This window comes from Macrobrachium nipponense, chromosome 28 (genome assembly GCF_015104395.2).
Source record: "Macrobrachium nipponense isolate FS-2020 chromosome 28, ASM1510439v2, whole genome shotgun sequence".
In the NCBI taxonomy this organism is placed as follows: domain Eukaryota; kingdom Metazoa; phylum Arthropoda; class Malacostraca; order Decapoda; family Palaemonidae; genus Macrobrachium; species Macrobrachium nipponense.
In genome coordinates, this window is record NC_087217.1 from 29,158,824 (window position 1) to 29,174,384 (window position 15,561).

The 15,561-nt window shown below is 36.8% G+C and overlaps 1 pseudogene; it reads left to right on the forward strand.

The window, feature by feature from the left end:
* The first annotated feature begins 481 nt into the window (after window positions 1-481).
* On the forward strand, window positions 482-13,852 carry LOC135201633 (WD repeat-containing protein 55-like; annotated as a pseudogene).
* Window positions 13,853-15,561: the final 1,709 nt, after the last annotated feature.

The following is a 15,561-nucleotide window of genomic DNA, read 5'->3' on the forward strand; positions in this document are numbered from 1 at the left end:
AATCTGCCATTAGCATTTTCGATAACGGAATTAAGTAAAGTCATAATTCAAGTTTTTAAGGATTTGGGGATCAAATGTACGTCGCCATGTTTAGTACTAGCCCCTGGGGGATTAATTAAATAACAGTAAATTCCTAATAAGCAACCAAAATACTATAAAAAGGCAATTTCCAAGGAAATTCCCGACGCGGAGCAATGTTTAGATCTACAATTTTTAAAAGAGGATCTACTACGGTCACCTGTAATGTAAAGTATACTTAAATAAAATGTCAAACAATAAAAGAATAGAAGTGTCTGAAAGTGGTCCTCCCATACCAGTATTTCCAATCTCAAAAGAAGACAGAGAAAATTCAAAATATTAGAAAAATAAATCCGCCATCTAGTATTTCCAAGGTGGATCTACTTCTACTGTCACCTGTAAAGCATATAGCGGCCGTCGGTTCTCCTCTAAGTACAAGTGGTCTCCTCATGTGTTGTTGTGAGACGTAGTGATGAAAATGAGGTCTTTCATTCCTAATATTGTGAGTATGAGGCCGTTATAATGAGTGTGTGGTGATCGTAAGTATGAGGGCGACGTAGATTTTATGATGTTGATGTTGGTTATTTACGTATAATGTTCACTTACCTAGCTACTAGGCTAGGTATTCAGTTGGTGGTGAGTACCGAATACCTACCTACCTACCTAGGTACTACTACCTAGGTATAGTAATTGTGGCTGTTTCGACGTCAGGCTAGAGAAGGATACCTACGGTACGGCAGCCTGCAGTAGGGTACGTCAGGCTAGAGTACAATACGGCATGACAACCTACAGTAGGGTACGTCAGGCTAGAGTAGGTACAGCAGCGTACAGTAGGGTACGTCAGCCTAGAGTAGGGTATGGCTAGAGTAGGGTATGGTACGGCAGCCTACAGTAGGGTACGTCAGGCAAGAGTAGGTTTTGGTATGGTAGCTAGGGTACGTCAGGCTAGAGTAGGGTACGGTACAGCAGCTTACAATAGGGTACATCAGGCTAGTGTATGATACGGTACGACAGCCTGCAGTAGGGTACGTCAGGCTAGAGTACGATACATTAAGGCAACCTACAATAGGGTATGTCAGTCTAGAATGCGGTATGGTACAGCAGCCTACAGTGGAGTACATCAGGCTAGAGTACGATACGGTACAGTAGCCTACAGTAGGGTACATTTAACTGGAGTAGGTTATGGGCCTACAGTATGGTGCAGGAGGCTAGAGCAGGTTACACTTTGGTAGCCTACAGTAAGCTACCTAGCTATGTCATGCCAGAGTAGGATATGGTATGGTAGCCTACAGTAGGGTACACTAGGTTAGATTACAATATGGTACTATAGGGGAAACAACCGACTGGACTAGCTGAGCCACTTTCCACTGCGTTTGAAGCCACCCTCCGAAAAAGTACTTTAACACGTCCTGACACCAGAGATGGTCATCAGTCATGAGTTGTTGGTGGTGAGAGCAGGAGCTTGAGACCTCTACTCTCCTTTTGAAGCAAGTATTTTCTCCAAAGTTAGAAATTAGGCTAAGGCCATATTTTAAGATTAAACAGAGGGTAATGAAAAGTCTGGCTCTACGCAGTGCACACTAGGGTAAACAGCCGCATGGACTGGCTCAACACACCGATGGTCACGGATGGACACCCTCTGAAAAAGTACTTACAACGCGTCCTGACACCGGAGGTTGGCATCAGTCGTGGCTTGATGTTGGTGAAGAACGGAGCTAAAGACCTCTACTCTCCTTTCGAAGTAAGTATTTTCTCCAAAGTTAGAAATTAAGGCCAAATTTAAAGCATTAAACAGAGGGTAGTGAAAAGGGTGGCCAACGCAGTGCAAATCTCACCAAAACGCTTTCGAAATTTTTACTTACGCTTAAATATTTTAGAAGATTGACGCCATCTCGATGTTTCCTGTGGTAAATCCGCACACCACTTGAACCCATAGACGCTGGGGCACTTTCATCACAACAGTCGAAACATGGTCACTGGGCACGACGTTTTTAAGGAAACAACTATTTTGGTAGAAGAAGACGACGAAGCGTGCTCTAGATAATTATTTAAATAAATAGTAAAACATCAATATTTTACATATTTCTGATGATTAATTTGAAAATATTTATTATTGAAAAAGTAACTCGATTCTGACTCAAATTTAAGTAATTATTTTTCGGAATTAGAATGTTCTTTTAAGTCCTGTATTATGACGTCACGACATCTTGACTTTTGTACCTATTGTAAATGAATTGCTATACTACTCAACTTTCTTGCAGAAAAGTTTACCAGTTATTCATGCAGATTGTTATCAGCTATTCATGTAATTGTTATATTCGTAATCCGCATATATATCTTTTATTATTTACTTTTTGGATATATGAAGATGTTTTACTGCCGGATTACCACCATAGTGTGACGCAATCACTTTTGGTCCCTGGGCCTCTGTCTGTTTTCGCACCATAAGAAATTAAGGGGGCCGAATTTGCAATGACCAGAAAGTCGTTAAAAGAGGAAAGTTACCATTGAGGGGCATATGTTTTGATTGAGAAGAATACAATTTTATACAATAGCTAGCTTGTAAAATATACTTGATTACAAAAAACTTGATTGACAACTAAGCAGCATACCTACTATGGGTTTCAGAGACAGTGCAAGCACGTTTTTTGGCAATATTTCTGTAACGAACACTTGTATCAGAACAAGATTTTGCTATGTGTATTACACCCAGTGCCGTAATGTATAAGGGTATCGTGAATCACTAATCGTAAAGAATAACGACACTTGTCCATGTACCAAGAGACAAAAACTCCCATTATCCAGAAATGGATACGAACACGCGTAAAAAACTCCACCTACCCTCTCCCCCCACCGCCATCCCTGTCCTTCCTTCCTTTCTCTCTCTCTCTGTTGCCAATTGGTATGTGTTCACCCTCCAAACTGGGTATAAGACTTACACAAAACGTGGAAATTGGTGAAATTAGCCTATGTATTGAAAGTATATATACATAAATATTAAAGAAATTTTATCATTATTGGATTACTATGACAACTAGAATTCATGGAAACAGTTTATGATAATGCATCGACGTATGTGTGAAGCTCCACTAATGCAGCAACGATGATTTTGCCATTCTTAGCATGCAAACATTAAAGGTTACATTTATTTCTGGCATACAGTTATTAAAAAAATCAAAATACTAATATAGACTTAAATCAATGAAAAGTGCTAGCAAAAAAAAAAAAAAAAAAACAATCCCCTAATCGTCATCTGCTACGCGATGGTTTTCGACAGCCAGATGTACGACAAGGTTAGAAACATGGGATTGTATCTACTTTAGAAATATCTGTAATTTTTCGGGGCAATTTGGTTGCAAAGAAGGGATAATAGACATGAATTAAATAAACATTTTGGAATAACAAAGTAGAGTTGAACTAAATAATGAGTAAAGTAAACAATTAAGGGATTAAAACTTTGCACGTCATAAACAGTTTCGTCTGCTGCTGCTCGTAACTGTGTTTGTGGAGTGAGCGCTTAGGAACCAGGAACAGCAACATGGTTCAGGTGCAATGTGGAGTGAATTAAGACCAAAATGTGTATAATAACAATCAAATAAGCACTGTGGAGTTTCAGTTGTGATGGCAGTAAGGATAAAACCACCGATTACAAGGTAAAAATGCATTCATTTCAAACCATGACCCCGGGAATAACAAGTTTCATACTTTCACTAATATAAGCTACAAAATGTTGTTTTATTGTGCTGATTACAACTGCAATCTTGAGTAAGATCAATAAAAGTTACATATAATACGCTAACATTTTTCAAATGAGTGCTGGGAAGGCTGGGAAAGATGGTGGCCATCCGTGACTAGACTGGCCAGCCACAAGATCGTTGCCATATTGGATTTCAAAACTGCCTTGAAAACATATTTTACGAAGAGCTCACATGCTTATTTTAGTTCGTATGGGGCTTTCATATATCACATTATGTTGACGAAACTTCAATCTTTTGAATGGTATGCTTAGAGTTGTAATTGTATTCTTGTTTCACCAATTAAATATCGAGTGAATAAGACCCGGCCAGCGTGATGATGGTGGATTGTCCATGATTGTTTACCCTACCTCCACGACGCTTTCAAAATTTTTCCTTAAAACTACCAATATTTTGAAGATTGACACCATCTCGATGTTTGCGCAGTTGCCTGTGTCAATAAACTTCCCATTTCCTGTGCTAAATCCGCACACCACTTGTACCTATAGACACTGGGGCACTTTCATCATAACAATCGTAAACGACGACTTCCAGTCACTACTTTTTTAAGGAAACTACGATTTTTGGTAGAAGAAGAAGAAGCATGCACTAGATAATTATTTAAATAAATAGTTAAACAGCAGTATAAGGTCATGAATTCCATGAATATTTTTATATATTCATGATTATTAATTTGGAAATTATTTGTTGAAAAAGTAACTAGATTCTTGACGCAAATATCAACAGTTTTGCTTGTGAACGGTACCTACGGCGTTCTTGGCGCTCTTCAATTGTACTGTCATTTTGCCGTTGTCTGCTCGTATTTACTTCAGAAATATCTGTAATTTTTCAGGTTAATTTTATAGCAAAAAAGGGATAATAGACATGAATTAAATAGACATTTTGAAGTAACAAAGTAAAGTTAAACTAAATAATGAGTAAAGTAAGCAATTAAGGAAATAAAGCTTTGCACCTCACAAACCGTGTACTCATGTGCTGCCCGTAACGTAGTTCAAGTGCAATTTGGAGTGAATTAAGACTAAAACATGTATAATTTCAATCAAATAAGCACTGCGGAGTTTCAGTTGTGATGGTAGTAAGGATAAAACCACCGATTATAAGGTAAAAATGAATTTCACTTCAAACCATGACCCCGGGAATAAGAGGTTTCATACTTTCCCTAATAAAGGCAACAAAATGTTGTTTTATTGTGCTGATTACAACTGCAATCTTGAGTAAGATCAATAAACGTTACATATATACGCTAACATTGTTCAAATGAAGGCTGGGGAAGATGGTGGCTTTGCTGTGCTTACGAATGACACCGCACGCAGTTGCCGCCTTATTGGATTTCAAAACTGCCTTGGTAACATATTTTACAAAGAGCTATCATGCTTATTTTAGTTTGTATGGCGCTTTCATATATATCACATTATGTTGACGAAACTTCAATCTTTTGGATGGTATGTTTAAAGATGTAATTGTATTCTTGTTTCACCAATTAAATATCGAGTGAATAAGCCTGCAGTTGAGTAAGGTAGAATATGGTAGCCCACAATAGGTTATGTACATTAGGGTAGTTTGCAATATGGCAGGCTAGGGTAGGTAACATTGAGAAAGGCTAGAGTAACCGATCGTGTAGTAGGCTAATATAGCCTAGCATTTGAATTTGTTGTCTTGGGCAATAGAAAAGATGCAAACATAGCTTTTCGTAGGCTATTGTAAGCTAACACGGCCAATTTTGCATATGTTTGAAGGATTAGACGAGACGTAGGATTGGAATTAGTCTTAACATGAATAGGACAATTTAAGCTTTATTTAGCCCATGCAGTACTTGATTTGCATAGAATAGTGTAGCCTAACATGGTTTTTTTAAAATTTATTATTGAAGTCAACTTAGACGAGATACATAAAAGATGAAATTGAATAGTCTGTAGCCTACAAGGTTTATTTACCCCACTCATTTGCGGATCCCAATGTAACTAAAAACGGCATTTTTTGTTTTAGCCCATAGATGAGAGGCTTAGGATTATAATTGAATGTAACTTAACTTAACTTTAGGGCAATATAACTCACTCATATGCCTTGGGCTAAGCTGTTAGGATAGGCTAGATATGAAATGTGGCATTGTAGGAATAGTGGTAAAACTGAAGATGAGTAGAGTGCATTGTAAGGGGTGAGGAATCATGTGGAGGAGGTCTAGGGGGCCTGTGAAGCCTCCCCCAGCAAGGTTAGGACTTGGCGTCCAAGGTTAGGTTAGGTAAAAGTAAGTCTGGTTTGACATACTATAGATATACCTACTTTGGCATGTGCTCCATGAAATTTACCATAGGTATACACTCCAAAATTTATCTATTTATCCATTAACCTAAAAATTTTCTGCAATTTCTGTCACTATTTGTTTTCATAACTTTGGAATGCCATTTGAATGCCTGTTTGGTGCTGTGAAAAGCTCTCCAGGGTAACTCAAGATCACCTACCCACCATGTGGTTGTTTTGTGGCGAAGGAACAGCTGACGGTTTGTCATGGTTAAAGTCATGGGTTTTAATTAGAGGTCATTTTAGGTTGTGCCTCAGGGTATTTGTTATGTCAGGGGTCAGTACTGAGATTTTTGCTGTTTTATCTTGGTAATGGAAGAAGTTACATTGTATTGCATTAGACTAGGCTCCTTGGAGCTGTTTTATGCATATGACCCAGTGCTAACAGCTTATTGGTAGATATCAGTGAAGATTTACTGCTCAGTTTAGAAATGTAGCTTCAGGGTATGTTTATAAATAGATGGCTGCTTTCATTTAAATTTGCTCATTCCTTCATTCATCCCAGGTTTATGTCTGTTGATGAGAATACCATTATTAGTGTAGCACTCAGACAGTTTTCAAACATCCCAGTGCTAGCTCAGGATTAGTGTTGATTCACTCTTTTGACACTCATGATCTCATTTCAGGAAGACCCCCCAGAATCAGATGATTCTGACGAAGAAATTCCACCGGGAGGCGTTCTGTTTCCCATTGTCGCCATTCAAGACATTGAATTCTGGCGAGGAAGAAAAAAATGGCGCGGAAGACGGCAATTCTTCCATCGGAGATAACGGACCTGATATTGAAGTACGTTGATTCTTTAGGCCACGCTTGGTTGCTCTGTACTATGCTAAAAAAAATTTCTTTAATTTTTGCAAATTTTTTCATTTGTGTTCTTTCACAGTTAATTCATAAGATACAATTAGCCTGTAGTTATAAGTGATGGTTATTTTTTCTTTACTCTCACTGTTTGTTAAGAGTTCCCTTTAGAATCGGAGCATTGTCATGTTTTAATTTTTTGTATTTTCAGGATGCCCTCAGTGAGGCTGACATTAGTGTGAATGATGATTCAGATGTGAGTACAAAGCATTTTTAAGTTTTAAGTGTGTAGGTTACATTTTAGAATTTTGAGAAACTGAAATAGTAAAAGTAGTACATAATTTCATTCTTTTATCTGTAAGCACCATTAACTTGATGGCTATTCTTGCCATTATTACTGTCAATGACACTTACGGCACTGTAACTTGATGCAACATAAGATCAAATCGCCTTAAGTCGGTGTTGCCATAAGTCATTGACGCACTGTATGGATACTGACCTTTAGATTTCACATACTTGTATAATAATAATACTAATATAATATAATGATAATATTAATAATAAGAAATGATTTGATGCTTATCCACAGACCGACAGTGACTCAAGTTCAGTGCCGGAGACCACCATTGAAGAGGTCTTTGGTATTAAACCTTCGGTTGAAGCACACAGAAACCATCCTCCAGACATTGTATGCGATTCCAGTGCAGTTGACTTATGTTTCCATCCCGAGCTCGAACTGCTATCAGCTGCCACCATGGATGGAGAAATCATCATGTGAGTAATTCAGTTGGGTGTGTGTGGACTGTTATAAGACTTTAAAGGGCCTTCTGTCTTGAGGAAATGTTATTCGATGATTACTGACTCAGGGGAATCACGATGAAACTTTAATTGGTTATTTCAGTGCATGAACAATTTAAGAATTATATCATTTAAATCATGTGTATAATGAGATATTGAATATTGGGTTTTAAACAGATGCCAGTTTTTGTGTTGATTTTACATAAATCAATGAAATTATATGTTAATTTAAAAGTAAATTAATTAGTTTTAGTCAAATACCAATTTGACAGTCTTCTTTACTTATAAGCTACATTATCCTTAATTTTTGTCATGCTACCATTTTAGATGTGATATATTTTTAGATAAATTCAGGCCAATGGTAAGTGTAAAGTTCAGGTTAAGAACTCTACAGGCTAAGTAAGGTGTCATTTTTACCAAAAGCCATACCCCCAAAAAAAATTTATTATATTGAGGTGTTACTACTGCATTCACTTTTAGTATGTCAAATGACAATACATAATTGTCTAACTTTGACCCGTATGTTCTAGATATCGCTATAGTCGGGACACAGCTGAAGAAGTGACGAGATTGTCCCATCACGACAAACCGTGCCGCACCGTTTGTTACAGTGCTGACGGCAAAGTTCTTTACAGTGTTAGCAAAGACCAGTCCTTTGCCATCGTGGACATTCAGAACTCTTCCATAAAGTCACATTTCAAAGAAGCCCACGAAGCAAGTATATATAGCTTTGTTGAAATTGACGAAAAATATATGTGCCACATTGGTGACGATGACGGCGTTGTCTCAAGTTATGGGACTTGAGAAAAAACAAATCTATTTTTAGTTACAAAATGTGGTGAAAACAAACTGTCCATTTCTCTCTTTGGAGACAAAAAGTATGTGGCGCAACTCTTTTGCGATGGTTCGCTGTCGGGCATCAACATACGAGCCAAACGTTTGGAGGCCCAGGTAGGTCTTTGATTGGATTGTCTTGGTATATAATCCCTGCATTTTATGAGAGATCAGTTCCATCTAAAAATTATGGGTCCATAGGGGATAATGCTGACCTCATGCAGTGCACCTTGCACTACTAAGGCTCTTTGTAGCTTTCCGTCGGCGTTTAGCTACAACCTCTTTTATTACTTCTACTCTACCTCCGTTCATATTCTCTTCCTTCCATCTTACTTTTCACCCTCTTCTAACAATTGTTTCATAGTATAACAGTGAGGTTTTCCTGCTGTTACACCCTTCATATCTTTTTACTGTCAATTTCTGATTCAGCAATGAACGACCTCATAGGTCCAAGCTCCTGCCCTTTGGCCAAAATTTTATATTATATTCTAAGAATTATTGATAGAATGTTATAGCTGCTATTTTTGTTCGGAGAGAAAATTACCAGAATTGCAAATTAGATGAGTAGGTTGAATTTACATTTTCCATTAAATTAACCTAACAATAATTTCATGCCCTAACAGTAGTTTCATTTCAAGAGAGGGTTCCTTAGACTGTATTAGGTCCTGGTAGTTTAGGAAATCAGGCAGGATGTGTAGGATTCTCTGGTGGTGATGTCCAGTGACAGTTTAATGCATAGTTCCCTAATTTTGCTGCTTCCTTGTTGATCAGTCTTCATGACAACAGTTTTCTGAAGATTGCAACTGTTGATTCACTTGTCTGAGGTTTTGTTTACATGGGAGGTAGATCCTCCTGTTTGACTCAGCCTATTTTATTTGAGGCATCTCTGAGGAGAGGTTATAAGTTGGGAGGAAGAGAGGTGTAGGGTGTAGGCACATGAATTATTTAACCAAGGTTGATGATTAGACTGACCAAAAAACAAAAAAGGCATTAAAGTATGATGGAAGTAGCAGCATTCAAGATGTCAAAGGTAGTTGGAAGAATGAATACCCTTGTAAATGGGGAGGGAGAGGCAGGTAGGAACCTTTAGATTCTTTAGTTTAAAAAGAGTAGATGAATGTTTGACAAATTTATGTTTGGCACTATCAGTCGCAAGACAGTAAAGCAGACCAAGAAATTCATAATGAGGGCATATAATGATACCCTGTGGGGATTGCCATTTGGATACTCTTTCCCCATGAAGTTGGATGAGGAATGAACTTAATGTAGAGGGTATAATGGAGTTCATAGCTCATGGAAAGTTGAATTAGTTTCAAGCTGTGCATTGATAGTGTAGTGAAACTGAAAACCTAACTCTGAACTGCACATCTCATTTCAGTCTTCGAAGGCATAGTTAAACATGCATTGTTATTACATAAAATTTTATTTAGTGTATTATAAATACTTAAGTTATTGTCTAGTGTAATGAAAAGTCATGCAGTATGTAGTTGTAAAAATAATTGGAATTTCTTTAATTTTTCAAGTACTATATTGCAGTCTGCTGGTACTGTATGTGAATAGATGTCAGTTTTTATAGAAGTATTAGTTGTTTGAGCCTTTCCCAATTTTTTGTACTGTACTATTTAATTGGTTTTAGCCTTTTTTAATCTTGATTTTCTTGAGTAGCCAGAGTATTGCATTCACAGAAAAATAATACGTAATGACAAATTTACATGGTGACTGATTCCATGTTGAACAGAAAATGCTTGGGGCATAGGGAGACTCCAGTTATGCAGTAATTATATCCTTGAAGGTTAGAGACCTCAGTTGAGACCTCCCACCTTTTGTATACTGGAAACTCTCCTCTCTGCATATTGCCTTTAGATGGGATGCCAGTCACCCCAAGTATGAGATTTGATTGCACATAAATTGGAAGTGTGAATGATAAAAGAAATTTATCTTTTGTTAATGGATACTTGCTTGGCTTTGTCTAGACCATTGTTGGACTAGGAAATACCAAAATAATAACAAAAGGTTTAGTTGTTGTGGCAAAATGGCCACACATGAAATGTTAAAATTTATTTTTGTTTGAAGGCTAGAAGTGCCTACAAAAATTTATCATCTACCTGGTAGGTATAATTGTTTTGTATGATAAGAGTAAATAAATAATAATAATAATATAATAATTATAATAATCCCAATAATAATAATAATAATTAAAAATAATAACAAACACAGTCCTATCAAAATAGCAGGTTTAGTTGTTGGGACAAATTTTTTCCAGCATTAAATGGCACAGTTATCAGCTATTATATTGTACAGTGAATTAATTCTTGACTTTTGGGAATTTTATAATTGTAGGAAAAGTAACGTAATTCCGAGTGATTTTACTGTAAATTTACTTTATTTGGGATTAACCTTACCCAATTGTTAAAGATAGTTCTTATCTCCATGCTGATTAGATGAGGAAGTATATGTTATCTTCAACAGTAGGTAAGTATCCAAAAATTAATTTTTTCTTGAAAATTTATATATTTATAGTTTTGCATTTATTTACGTTGGAAAAGGGTTAGTCTTGCTAGGCCTTTAGGTTTTGTATAAACTGTTGATATATGATTTCATTTCACACATTGTTGCACAGCTTGTGTTGTGACTTGTTTGCTGCTCAAAGTTAATCTTGAAGGCACTGCTCATAATGACTTGCTAGTTTCAACATTTCTTCTGTTCCAGTCAGAAATGTACGAAGTGAATTAACTGCAATGGCTCTTGTTCGTGACGATTCCCGCCTGGTGGTTGGGTCAGGAGAAGGAGTTTTATTCATCTTCAAATGGGGAGATTTTGGGGTTCCACATAGATCGTTTATGCTGGCCATCCTGGACAGATTAAACTGTATCATTCCAATCAGCGATCGGTTGTTGCTGACAGGATGTGAAGATGGAAACATCAGGTAAGTTTTATGTCAAAAGATATTTTTCTGTGAAAAAATGTCTTATGTTGAGAGGTTTTCTGTTTTATGGAGTGGAATCATCCAGCTACTTGCAACCCCTGTATGGGCTAGTGCTGTCTAACACACTTCATATGGTGCACTGTTTGCATTACTTAAATAAAAGTTTTTTGCAGCATCCTTTTGCCCCTTTGAGCTACAACCCCTTTCATTTCCTTCTACTATACCTCCATTCATATTCTTTTTCCTTCCTCTTACTTTCCACTCTCTCCTAAGCGCTGAATGACTTTATAGGTCCCAGCACTTGGTCTTAGGCCTAAACATTATATTCCAATATTCCAGCTCCTTAAAGGTATCTGTAGGACTTCAAGTGGGGAGAGGTGCCCTAGTTCGGTCAACTACAAATAGAAGGAAAGGTACTAATACAAATGGGAACAGAGTAAAATTCATCCCATTTGGAATAAGGATTTGCATGACATTCGAGGGTTCCTGAGATGGCTAGTGTGAAGCATGCCTGTGTTTGCGCTGCTCCTTGAGTTTAGTAACTAATGTGCAGAAACATGCCCAGCCTTTGCAACTGAAACTGAATCGTGGTGTTAATGCTTACATGCCAGATGAAGCGATTCTATATTCGTTAGTCTGCTAACAAGCGGCATTGAACTATCCTGGGCAAAATTACTAATTTTTCTGCAGACAGTAGGTAATCTTTTTAGAAGCATGACAATATGAACCATTTAATGATATCGGTACTCACTGCAGTACTATTGTATGGTAAATTGTCTTAAAATACTAGATTCTGCATTTAATCATATCAGTGACTTATGAAAACCAGAGGTACTTTACAGGGAAAAAGTTCATGTACAAATTTAAAAGATGATGATGCTGTCAATAGCTATTGATGTCAACCCAAGAAAAATTAGCGTATTATAAAACCTCTTCAGTTGTATCTTACTTTAGTATCAATGCCACATTTCCCTCATTTTTTGTTTTATTTTGAATTTATTTATTTATTTTGTTTGTCATAGTGGAGTGGAGAAAGTGTATTTTTGCAGTCCTTTTCAGTCTTTATTTCTCTTGTAACTGTAATAATTTTTATTTCAGAGCTGTGCACCTGTATGCTCATAGATTTGTTGGCGTAGTTGGCCAGCACAAGAGGTTTGGAGTGGAGAACATGTCAATATCGCATGATGGTAGCTTCCTGGCTTCTTGCGCCATGGACGATGTGATAAGATTCTGGAACATAGATTTTTTGTATGATGTCCAGGTGGATGGAACATTGAAAGTAAGGAGCACAATTGTTTATGTTTATTGTCCTGAAGGTTGGTGTTTGGTAGATTCTACCACAGCTTTCTCCCATGAAAAATGAATTCATGATAAATTCATTTGCAGTGAGGTGTAAAAGCAGTAAGGCAGAGAGCGCTGTGATTTTTGTATTAACTAAGTTTGGATTTCTTCTAGCATCTTGTAGGGTTAATTGCTCATTTCTTCAGTTATCATTTGAAATTAAAAAACAAACCCTCCAGGTGAGGCCCCTGAGTTGAGAAGATAGAGTTTGTGGTCCTTTGGAACAACTTTAATGCATTGATTGATTGATTGTGATTCTACAAAGAATTTTTTTTCCCATGCACAGTGTACAACCTATACGTATAGAGTGCCTTCCTATGGGTTGGTGTCAGTTAAGGATATTGAATTCTTGTTTTGCCACATTCTTGATGAATAATAAAGCTTCCTGCCAGCAACTCCCAATGAAGTATGCTGTGTTCTTGACCTTGACCTTTTAGGACAGTCAGCCATTACCCGACCTAAACACTCACATACACTTATGCAGCCAGCTTAGTCCAAAGCAGTTTTCAAGTTAGGATTAGTTTTTAGTCCAGTTACGTATTAATCTCAGTGTCATAATCTCTAATGGTGAAATGATTGTGTAAGTGTCTGATCATTACAGCCTTAGAATGAGAATATATGTTGCTTTGCCTTGTTGTGTAATGCCAGTATTATGACGGATAGGAAAATTAGTATTATGGTTTCTGAAATTAAGTTAGATGTAAGTTATTTTAGTAGTGACTTGGTTCTGATTGAAATTTTGATTAGCTTAATACAGCGTGCAAAATAGTAAGTCTGAAATGGAGTCTAAAGAGAAGTAAGGAGAGATGAATTGTTTAAATATATCGTCCCATCTCTTTCAGGGGCACAAGAAACATGACAAAGGGTTGAACCTTGAATCTTCCAAACGAAGAAATCGCTCTGATTTCTTCTCGGATATTCCTGAGAAGATGGAGTCTGATGATGAAGATGGCCCAGTTGCTGGGCCAAGTCATACTACAGATTAAGTTTAAAAATTTTCAGTCGTTCATATTTAACAGACGAAATATAGCCTCGAGGTAATTTGTGAAATACTTTTTCTGTTAACAATAAAGAATTTAACATTTGTAGTGTACTTTCAGCCTCTCCTTTTCATAGCCTTGTAGAGTTTCATAAGTAAAAATGCCGTATGTTTACATTTATTTGATTTATAAGAGTGCTGATGATTCACCAAAGGAAAGGGCAATGTATGCGTAAGTTTACAAATTAAGTAAGTTTACTGTCTTAAGTAATGGGACTGAAGGCTGTTTTAAGGAAGGGTCTCATTGTTCAGATGAGTAATGCCATCCTTTCGTTTTTTACTCCTTTTTTTTTTTATTGACCTTTGAACAGCTGCGACATCACATCATTCAAAGAAGTTCTCTTATTCTCAAGACTTGCAGCCATTTAGCAAAGTTAAATGTCATCATCTTGAGCTTAACCTCTTTAATTCTTATGTAAATCCATGTTGTCTTCATTAGAGATTCCTTTCGCATAATTTTATACCCCATGACAATTGATTCAGCAGTTAGAAGTGGTAGTAAGGTGATCATCAGTGACATATTAATTGCACAGTGCTGCTTTTACCACTGCCAAGTCAGTGCAGTTAAAAGGGAAAAAGAGACTGTGAAATAACAGAATAACCTATTATAGATTGTGTAAATTTTTATTAACAGTTCATTGGAATATGATCTTGGTAACTATTCAGTAGGCTTAAGGGAAAGAAGTAAATGGAACAACCCATATCCAAAGAAAAAAATAGACCTAGCCTGTGAAAAACAGGAGATTATAGTAATCAAGGAAACTGGAGGCAAGGAAGGGTCTGTTTACAAGCTTAGATTAGCAGGAGTCACAGAATGCAACAACCAAGTGATGCAACATTAAAAAACAAACCTTGTAATATAGCATACACGTGAACATTTTCTCCAGAATCCTTACATCTAAATAATTCTGTGTAGCTTCTAGGTTAAAATTGACCAAACACTTGGCTTTTATTATGTGAAATTTAGTTTTAAAAAATGCAACAAGTCTAGATAGTCGTCAAAGTAATGTAGCTGGCAGGGCCGGCCCAAACCTTTATGGGGCCCTAAACAGGATTGGATTTGGGGCCACCCCTGATAACCACCACCACCGGTGGTGAACTGTTACTTGTGCTTCAATACTTGATCATTTAATGTACTATAAAGGTATTAACCAAATAGGGGTAGCAAATTCGCAATATGACCCTGTGTTATTTGTACTTCCTAAATTTCAGTGACGTTTTGTGTAGCATATTGAAGTTGTATTGATAAATAATGGAACATGACAGTATTTCCGTTGCAGAATTATTCTTGACTTCATACATTAATCAAATGGCTTTGCAGTTGCACCACAGAGTACATAAATACAGGTGAGACTACAGTGGCAGTTCGTGAGTTGTGACTAAATGTCCGGGATCATTTTTTTTCTGTATCTTTTACTTTTGTGTTTTATTTACTACGTATATCATATTTAAGAAAAATCATCTTACTTTTTTATGGTGTCAAATTCTATAAAGTTTGTGTATTCAAAAATATTTATGAATGGTAAAGAAATCTTTGGACTTGACAGGGCCTAATCAAATATGTCCCACTAGGCAAGTCTAAAATCAAAGTACAGTATTATTATCATCATTATCAGTCCCTCCTTTCATCCTTTCACAAAACATGCTTGGCTATCATCTACAGTGTGCCTTGTTTGACAGCATTTTCTCTTTTTATCACAATAAATGAGTCCAATATTTAGAATCAACTAACTTGTCCCAAACAAGATGGACTG